The sequence below is a fragment of the Bos javanicus genome, chromosome 14 (genome assembly GCF_032452875.1).
Source record: "Bos javanicus breed banteng chromosome 14, ARS-OSU_banteng_1.0, whole genome shotgun sequence".
NCBI classification, from domain to species: domain Eukaryota; kingdom Metazoa; phylum Chordata; class Mammalia; order Artiodactyla; family Bovidae; genus Bos; species Bos javanicus.
This window is the reverse complement of record NC_083881.1, coordinates 2074478-2083993: the sequence shown is the minus strand read 5'-3', so window position 1 is coordinate 2083993 and position 9516 is coordinate 2074478. Positions and strand designations below refer to the sequence as shown.

General features: G+C 45.5%; 1 long non-coding RNA gene across 1 annotated transcript; it reads right to left on the bottom strand.

The window, feature by feature from the left end:
- Positions 1-433: 433 nt before the first annotated feature.
- Positions 434-9294, bottom strand: LOC133260274 (uncharacterized). Its single transcript, XR_009740712.1, has 3 exons — positions 8968-9294; positions 1530-1660; positions 434-1387 (listed from the first exon to the last, which is right to left on the bottom strand). It is a non-coding gene; the product is annotated as an uncharacterized LOC133260274 (long non-coding RNA).
- Positions 9295-9516: the final 222 nt, after the last annotated feature.

The window sequence follows — 9516 nt, the reverse complement described above, 5'->3', positions numbered from 1 at the left end:
TGATTGCCAAGGCCTGAGTCACATGTCCTCCCTGGCATCATCCACAGATCACCTGGGCAGAGAGGGCCGGGAGTTGCAGGAGGAAGGGGACAGCCAGCCCAGAGTGGCGTCCGCAGAGGCTGCAGGGAGTCCGTCCTCTGAGCTGCCCAGAGCCCTTTGCGGCAGTTCAGCCTTGGGCCTGCAGTGGTCTGTCCAGGGTCTAACGTTTCTGCTACAAACCTTTCCAGGAAATTCAAGTGGGGCCAACAGAGAAGCCCTTTAAGAAACGGGCTCAGCTGCCTGTAGGAGTCAGGAAGTGGGAAGGAGAGGACCTGGCTGTCAGGGTGAGGGCGTGTGGGCACAGAGGAGGTGCCTGAGGACAGAGGAGGAGGCAAACTGCCTGGCAGCCTGGGGCTGCTCCCGATGGCAGCACGCACCTGGAAGTGATGGATGGCTCCCTGGGAAGCGGGGGAACGTGGGGGTGGAGGAAGCAGTGGGCACATCGGCACCTCCTCTGAGAGGTCAGCCTCAACCCTAGGTCCTTCTGTGGTTCAGAGCCCTGGGGCCAGCAGCCCAGAGCCGCGCTCCCCAAGCCGAGCGTAATGCGTGCGGCTTGGCTGTCAAGCTGACATCCTCCATTAATGCTGCAATGCATTTTTAATACATTCCATTTTTCTTTAATTTCAGATTATATTGGGTCTGGTAGACTCTCTTCATTACTGAGTTGTGCATCGTTAAGCAGTGAGAATGGCTCCGTGGAGCGAGGCGGCTTCCCTCCCTTTCAGGGACCCCTCCCCAGGAACCCAGTCTTTGTGGTTTGGTTTGAAGGACAGAGATGTGAAGTTGCTCCTCCAGAGCCCACAGCAGCTGCTGCCCGCTGCCCGCAGTCTCTTCTCTCCCAGGCTGCCCCCACCCCTCCCTACTCTGTAGCCAACCCCTCTCTTGGGGAACTGGGCTGGGGGACCTGGGCAAGCCCTCATCTTCTGGCTGCTCCCCTGTGGTGGCCCAGGCTCATCAGAAGGGACCTCATCAGAAGGGATCCTCACTCATCAGAAGGGACCCATGTCTGGCGCAGGTCTGACCACTTCCCCTGACCTGCCTCCCAAATCGGAAGGTCATGATGGAGTTTCCACTGAGGCCCAGTGCTGAGTTACCTCCCTGTGGGAGAAGCAAAGGGAGAAAATGGTTGCCGTTGACAGAGACCTTAGGACTTAGTGGGAAACGTGCGCTGCCTGCACATGAAACATAGTCACAGCTGAGAGGACGGTGTGCCGGTGGGGCTGAGCAGTCAGGGTAGGCTTCCTGGAGGAGGAGGAGCTGCGGGCCTTGCTCCGCTCTGCCAGCCAGATGTTCACCCACACTGGGCCTGGAGCGCCCCAACAGTCTGCTGCTTCCTTCCTCGTGTTTCCTTTAAATGAAGGAATGAACTATCAAGAGACAAACCCAAGGAAGCAGCGGAAGGTGGGGTGGGAGTGGGGGGAGGGGGGAAATGGAGCACCCAGCTCCCTGCTCTGGAGGCTCCAGGGATGAAGAGAAGGAGGGGCACTGACCTCCATCCCAACAGGGCCTGCGGTCAGCTCCTTGCCAGCCTTGCTGCCCCCAGGCCATCCTCGCCCTCCAGAGTGGCTGCGTCCTCACCAGCACACACAGAACGCTCCGTCAGCGTCACCTTGGTAGGGACCTGGGTAGAAATGCAGACTCAGCCCCACCCACACCCGCAGACAAGTCTGTAGGTTATATCTGGGGGAGTTCTCTTTTCAAAAGCCAACATCTGCCTGCTTGTTGATGGCTCAATTCTCCCTGTTTCCTCATGAATGAAGGTGCAGGCCCCTTTGCCAAGGATAACTGTCCAGCCAGCCCCTCGCCATCACCTTTTGACTAGTCAGCTCATGCTGTGGAGTAAGCCACTCAGTGCCTTCCTCCCTGAGTCACTGCCTCTGCCCAGAGCCCTCCCCAGAGTCCCTGCCTTACCAGCCCTCCAGATCCTCCCCAAGCCTCCCACCAAGCCCATCACTCTCTGTCCACTGCTGTCTGGGCCCAGGACCAATCACAGCCCCTGTTCAAAAAGGCGGGGCCAAGTCAGCATCAGTTTGGAATCTGCAGCCCTGTCTGTGCCTGGCGCAGAGCAGGCATCCATGAAGAGCTGCCAAATGCGTGGGTGGGTGTTCTCTGTCCCAAGCAGCTCTTAATCTGATGATGAGCTGCAGCCCCACTCTGGAGACCGCCGTCCTGAAGAGACGGCAGAGCCCAGCCTCCTGCAGCCTTAATCTAGTCAGGGGTAAACAGCTTCGCACACAAAAGTAACTTGAGAACAGGAACCGAGAGCCGTGCAGCCAGTGCCAATGAATGCAGTGCACCCAAGGCTGAAATTAGGGGGAAAATGCATTAACCTGGTGGTTTAAATTAAATCACAGACACATCTCTTTTCAAATTAAATCCCTTGTTCATATTGTTCCTCATCACATGGGAGGAGCTGCCGCTACCGGCGGTCCATTTTCCCTCTCCGTGAATTGGGACATGGCTGAAAAATGAAAGGGGCCCCCTGAGTCCCCAGGAGACTCTGCAGACAGTGAAGGGCTTGCGCCTCAGAACTGGTGCATTTTCCTACAGTTCAGGGGTTTCCATGCACCAGTTACTGAAATGAGAAAGTTGAAATATGCAGAATGTTCACATGGAATATTAACGGTCCTTTCTCACCTGGAATCCTTGCTTACAGGACATTTAATGATCTAGACCTCTGTAAAAATGACTCTCCTGGTTGTTAGCTTGGTCTGAGGGTCTCTCTGCACACCTGACAACCTCCTTTGTCTCCCACCCCCACCTTTTCTGCAGATCCAAGTGTTCTTGACGTGGCAAGAAGAGGCCATTCCTGCCCACATGCCCGGCTTTGTCTGCAGCCGCGGCCCCTCACTCTGTCCTCCCATGGCACTGGAGCTTTTTGCAGTGACTCATACCCAGTAGACGCTACTTCCTGTTCAGCCTCCGCAGTGCTGAGCCTTCTGCCTGGAACCCACACCTTGCTCCCTTTGCCTGGGTAATTCCCCTCATCCCTGTGACTCAGCTCAAGGACCCTGGGCTTTGGCAAGCTCTCAGTGCTCTCACATCAGTTTCCTCTTAGAATGAGAATCTCTCAAGGGCAGGTTCCTGACCATGACCAGCACCAGGCCATGACCATTACCAGAAAAAGAGATATTCAGTTAATACATTCAGAGTCTAGGTACTTGGTTTTCTTGCTTTCTGGTTCTTTCTGGGGATGCTTGTGAGCCATTATTGTCAAATACTTCAGTTCTGGAGTCTGAGGTTGTGACTTCAAATTCCCACTCGGTCACTTGCTGTCCATGTGGCCTTGGCTGCTCTCCTAGCTGCTCTGTGTTAAGTTTATCATTCTTAGAGGATGAATAGCCTGCCGTCCCATAGGCCACTGAAAGAATGAAATGAGACCCTGCATAGGAAGCACTCTGGACAGTGATGGACAGGAGCCCATTTATGGACTCAATGTGATTGAGGACCCACGGTATCCTAGGGCTGGTCACCCAGCAGGGAAGCACTGCAGTCACTACTGCCTCAGCCACTCTGGTTGCTATTACTACCACTGCTAATATTAGTAACACCAGTACTCCTAGAACCTGGGGTAGAGGTTCCACCTCTACCAGTGGCTGGAACAACCATGTGCTATCCTGAGTTTAGTCACTCAATCACGTCCAAGTCTTTGCAACCCCATGGACTGCAGCCCACCAGGCTCCTCTGTCCCTGGGGATTCTCCAGGCAAGCATACTGCAGTGGGTTGTCATGCCTTCCTCCAGGGCAATCTTCCCAACTCAGGGGTTAAACCCAGGTCTCCCTCATTGCAGGCAGGTTCTTTACCATCTGGGTCACCAGAGAAGCCCAAGGATATTGGAGTGCGTAGCCTATGCCTTCTCCAGAGGAACTTCTGGACCCAGGAACTGAGCCAGGGGAATGACCACATCAGTGACTAAAAATGCTGGAGAAAAACTTTCAGGTGAGAAAGGACTATTTCTATTCCATGCAAACATTTTGAATATTTGGGTTTTCTCATTTCAGTAACTTGTACATGGAAATCCCTGAACTGAAGGAAAAGGTACCATTTCTGAGGCATGACAAAAGAATCAAGATTCAATATGTTAGTCAGAATTGAAGTAGGAACGTCTCCCTTCCCATTTCAAACATGTTAAATATTGATTAAAATGGAAGCCCTCCCCCAGTTATATATACATTTCAAAGCTTAAAAGAGATCATTTTATATAAGAAAGAGATGGAGTCTTAAAAGATGGAGCAAGAAAACCAAACATGGTCTCATATGAGTTTCAGAAGGAGACAGAGTGAATTGGAGAGGAAATATTGGTGGATATTATGACTATAAATATTCTAGAAGCAGAGAAAGATACGTCTTCAGATAAGAGAAGCACAATTTATGCCAAGAAGGGTGAATACAAACAAATGCACAAGACATATTTTAACGAAATGGCAAAATGTCAAAGAAAAATATCTTAAAAGCTACAAGAGAGAAGAGATAAAGGCAAACTTATTATCAGTCACAAGGGGTTCATGGAAGAATATAATAACTCATTCAAATTGCTGAGGAAAATTAATGTTCAACCATGAATTCTATACCCAGCCAGACTACCATCCAAGGACGACAAAAGTCAAGACTGTTCAGATGTCCAAGGATTATTGATCTCAAACCTCACTGAAAGAACTGACACTGCGAAAAGGTACCCAGAGGAAAAGAGCTAAAATTCAAGGAACAGAAAGGGTGCATTGACTGATAAAATATCTTTGTAAATATCATTGAAGTACTAACCATATTTAATAATCCGATTAAATTTTTATGCTTATACAAAGGAGCAAAAAAAAAAATCCTACAGAATAAAGAGAAAATGAACTCAGTGCTTAAAGTATGGGAAGACCTTGGTCATTCACAGAAAGAAGATGGAGATTCTGAAGTTCTCTATAATTTCTAGAATTTTAAAATTTAATTCTGTGTTTATAATTTCAAGTAATCACTAAAATATTTGAAATGTAACTAATCATTGCCAAGCCTGCTGAGATATAAAAGAGAAAGCTGTCAATCCAACAGACAGCAAAAAAGGATGAAAAAAAAGCAAAGGATAGTAAAATCAAAAAAAAGGATAGAAATAAGTACAATATTATAATAATCAATTGCAATAAATGCAAATGTATTCAAAAGAGATTATAAGGTTAGAACATAAATGGAATTTATATGAATGTATATATGTAGGAAAGTTAAAGCAAAAGCATACAATACTAATTATAACAAAATCATTCTAGCAACATTAATATCATGTGAAATTAAATTTAAGATGGCTGAACTGGAGAATCAAGAGTCATTTCTGTTTAAGTCAAGGCATGGTTGATGGCAATCAGTGCTGCTATTCAGCATTTCCCTGGATGCTATAATCTGTGTTACAAAAGGAAAAAGATAGACAATGGAAGGAGCTAAAATTGTGGTTATTTACAAATTACGCAATTGTCCAGGAATCTGGACAATTGATGAAAGCTCAGAAGAGACATCATCAGAGTTCCCAGATACAGTAATCAACATATATTAAAAAAAAAGAGTAGTTGAATATAGAACTAGCATTTAAAGAATCCATAATATTCTCACATGCAATAAGCTAGCAAAGAAATGTGACAGAGAGAAAAGTCCCATTCACAATAATGATAAAAACTATGTTACCTAGGAATAAATGTAATAAAAGATACATAAGAGTTTTTATGAAGAAATTACAAAATTTATTGAAGAATGTAATAGAATAATAGATTTTCATGGATGGGTAGACTTACTATTGTAAAAATTATAATTCTTTCCAAATTAATTAATACATTCAGTGGTATCTCAATCAAAATTCCAATTGTACTATTAGTGAAAATTGACAAGCCAATTCCAAAATTCATTTGGAGTAAAAGTCCAAGAATAATCTTTAAGAAAATAAGTTTACAGAGGGAGGACTTGAATACCAGGTGTTCAAAAGTATTATGAAAACATAGAAAATAAAACTGGACTATACTGCTACAGCAAATTACAAATATCACAAATGGATCAGTGGAACAACAATGAAAAAGCCCTGCAGAACAGCTTTGAAACAAGATGATGTACATTTGGGAATTTAATGAATTATAGAGGCAGTGTTACAAACCAGTGAAGAATGGATGGATGGCTTAATATGGGAACTTTTCATCAGAAAAGAAAATAATTAGGTTCCCTCCCTTACTCTACTCAATATAATGAATTCCACATGATTAAAGACAGAAATGAGAATTTTTTTAAAGTCTTTAAAACTCCTTAAAAGAATTATATAATATTTTTATTACAACCCAAGAATAAGAAATAACTTCTTAGACAAAACCCAAAGAAAGCAATATCCAAAGCAAAGATTAATGAAAGTAACTACAACAAATGAAAAACTTTGCTACCCAATAAACCAACAAACATAATAAGTGCAGCAGCAGGCGGGGAACAATTTGCAGCACACGGGAAAAACACTAGTGTCCAGATTGGTAAATAACCTGCAGCAGTCAATTAAGAATAAAGTAATACTTTAACCAGTTGATGTGAAGACTTGAGTCATTGGAAAAGATGTTGATGCTGGGAAAGATTGAAGGCAAAAGAAGGGAGTGGCAGAGAATGAGAGGGTTAGATAGCATCTTTGACTCAACAGACATGAATTTGAGCACACTCTGGCAGATAGTGAGGAACAGAGAAGCCTGGCCTGCTGCAGCCCCTGTTGTCACAAAGAGTTGAACATGACTTAACTACTGAGCAACAGCAAAATGATACAGTAGAAAAATGTACAGAGGATGTGAACTTCAAGTCACCAAGGAGGATTCCCAGGTGGTTAACAGAGGGGAATGATGTATAAACTCAGCAGCACTAGGGACGTGCAAATTAAACAATAGATACCATGCATAAGCATTACCAAAACAAGACAACGGTGTGAGGGCTAATGAGGATGTGGACTCTGGGAAGGAGGCGGCTTGCTGTGCAGCAGGAAGCATCATTGTTTCAGCACCGTGGACAGCAGCCCGGCGAGCCCAGTGAGGGTGAAAACGTGGGCGTCCCTTTTGCCTGAAATTCTGCCTCTGTTCCTCCAGACCCAGCAAGCCCTTCTCATTATAAATACTGTATAACACGCTGCTACTCTCTTGACATGAAAATCATAGGCATTATAACCTAACCATCACATATTATTTTTTTTTAAAAATCAATATAATGCCCTACCTATAATGTGAAATAGAAATAAAAGGAGAGGAATTTACAATAGAACGGTATGTAATTCCATATATTCATGCTCAGGCACAGTGAAGTGAGAGACTCAATGAAGGTGTCAAATGCTTTTATTTTCTTAGAATGAGTAAGTCTGTATTTGAAATATTTAGCTGAATAACGTCTACACTTTCCTATGCATACAACATTCTGAAATAAGACTAAGTAAAAACTCTGGCATGAATGTGTGTGTATAATCACTGTCAGTAATGATGTAAGCATGGACTAATACTGGTGCACTGTGTGGGTGCCTAGGAGAAGGACTGTGGGCTGCACAGCCCACAGGTCTGACATTCCAGAGAGCCTCCAACATGGTGGCACTGTCAAACGCCTTTGGTGACATGACTGGCTGAAACAGAGAAGGACTCTGGTAAAGTTCTGAATAAAATGCCCTCTGATCCAAGCTGTATTTACAGGGTAGTTGCATTACCGGCAAGCTGCACATTAAGTGTTCAGTTTATATCCACTCTTTCTACCAAAAACATTTTTATTTAGGTAATAAATTGTGTGAACAGATTCCCCAGTGTGAATGCTCAGATGGCACGTCTGAAAGCTGTGTGCGCTGCAGAGCAACCCTTCCTTTGCGTGCTAACCCCATATGGCAGTGTCACCCCCCACAACTAGCACTCCTGGCCCCTGCCCCTCAATGCCTGTACCGTGATTCCAGGCATGCGAAAGCCCCCCGTGGGTGATAACAGGGGTGGCAATGCCCCACCGGGCACCAGAGCCCAAGACCCCCATCAGGTGGATGCACAGGGGGCCAGGCGCTGGGCTGCTTGGTGTCTGTGCCAGTGAACACCTAGAAAACGAGCACATGGGATGGACCATTACAGGGAAAAAGGTAAACTCAGGGGACCTTTGCTTCCAGTAACAATGGGCTCAGCAATTATTTCTAACTTTTCTGCTAAAACTGGATAACTTACTGAAAACAACATCTTAAAGCATTGAACAATGACGCAGAGTGAAGAGCCCAGAAACTGACCAATACAAATATAGTCTAGTGAGTTTTAGAAAGTGCAAAAGCATTGGCCTTGGCTGTGGAGAATTTCTACAAATGGTGGTGAAACAATGGCCATGCAAAAATTGAATCTTGACCCTTAACACACATGTGACCCCCAAATTAACTCAACATGGACTACAGACATAAAAGTGAGTGTAAAGTTTAAAACTTCTACAAGGAAACGTAAGAGAAAAGTCTTTGTGACCTTGGGTTAGGCTAGGAGTCAACCACGGTACACACAAAGCACTGTCATAATTTAATAAGAAGAAAACTAATAAACCAATAAAAATGGGCCAGAGATATGAACATTTTACCTAAGGAAATACACTGGAGACAAATAAACAGAAGAAAATACACTCAACATTAGTCACCAGGAGAGACATACAAATTAAGATTACTATAAGTAAACAATACACATCTATTAAAGTGTGAGTGTGTACAGGGCCTCCCTGGTGGCTCAGTGATAAAGAACCCGCCCGCCCATGCAGGAGACATAAGAGACATGAGTTCGATCCCTGAGTCGGGAAGATCCCCTGGAGGAGGGCATGGCAACCCATTCCAGTATTCTTGCCTGGAGAATCCCATCGACAGAGGAGCCTGGCGTGCTACAGTCCATAGGGTCGCTAAGAGCTGGACGTGACTGAAGTGACTTAGTATGCGTGTGTATATATGCTATACTTACCCAGCAACATCAAGTTCTCGAAAGGAGGCATCCTGAATTCATCGCTGGTGGGGGTGTGAGTGGTGCAGCAGCATCTCAACTTTGGAAACACAGTTTGGTATTTCCCTAAGTAGTCAAGGGTGCCCTTGTAGTATGACCCAGCGATCCCACGCTTAGACCTTTTCCCAAGAGAAATGAAAGCCGATATTTTCACTAGACCTATGTGTGAATGTTTGCCATCACCAAAAATCCCCAAACAGCCTCTCTCGGGTGGAGGAATGAACACAGTGGGTCCCTCTGCACTGCAGGGTCCTCTTCAGGACCAAGCAGGAATGAGTTGGATGCTCTTGAGCACTGGGGTGAGTTCCAGAGGCAGGAAGCCAGTGAAGGAAGCCAAACCCCAAATGGCACACACTCTGCTATTCCATTTACATGCCATTCGAGAAGAAGCAAATGGATGAAGAGACTGGTGGCTGCCTGGGGTAGAGATGCGGCGAGCGGTGGACCACAGAGAAGCGGGAGCAGGAATTTGGGGTTGATAAGGCTCCTAAATGTGATGAGGATTTGTCA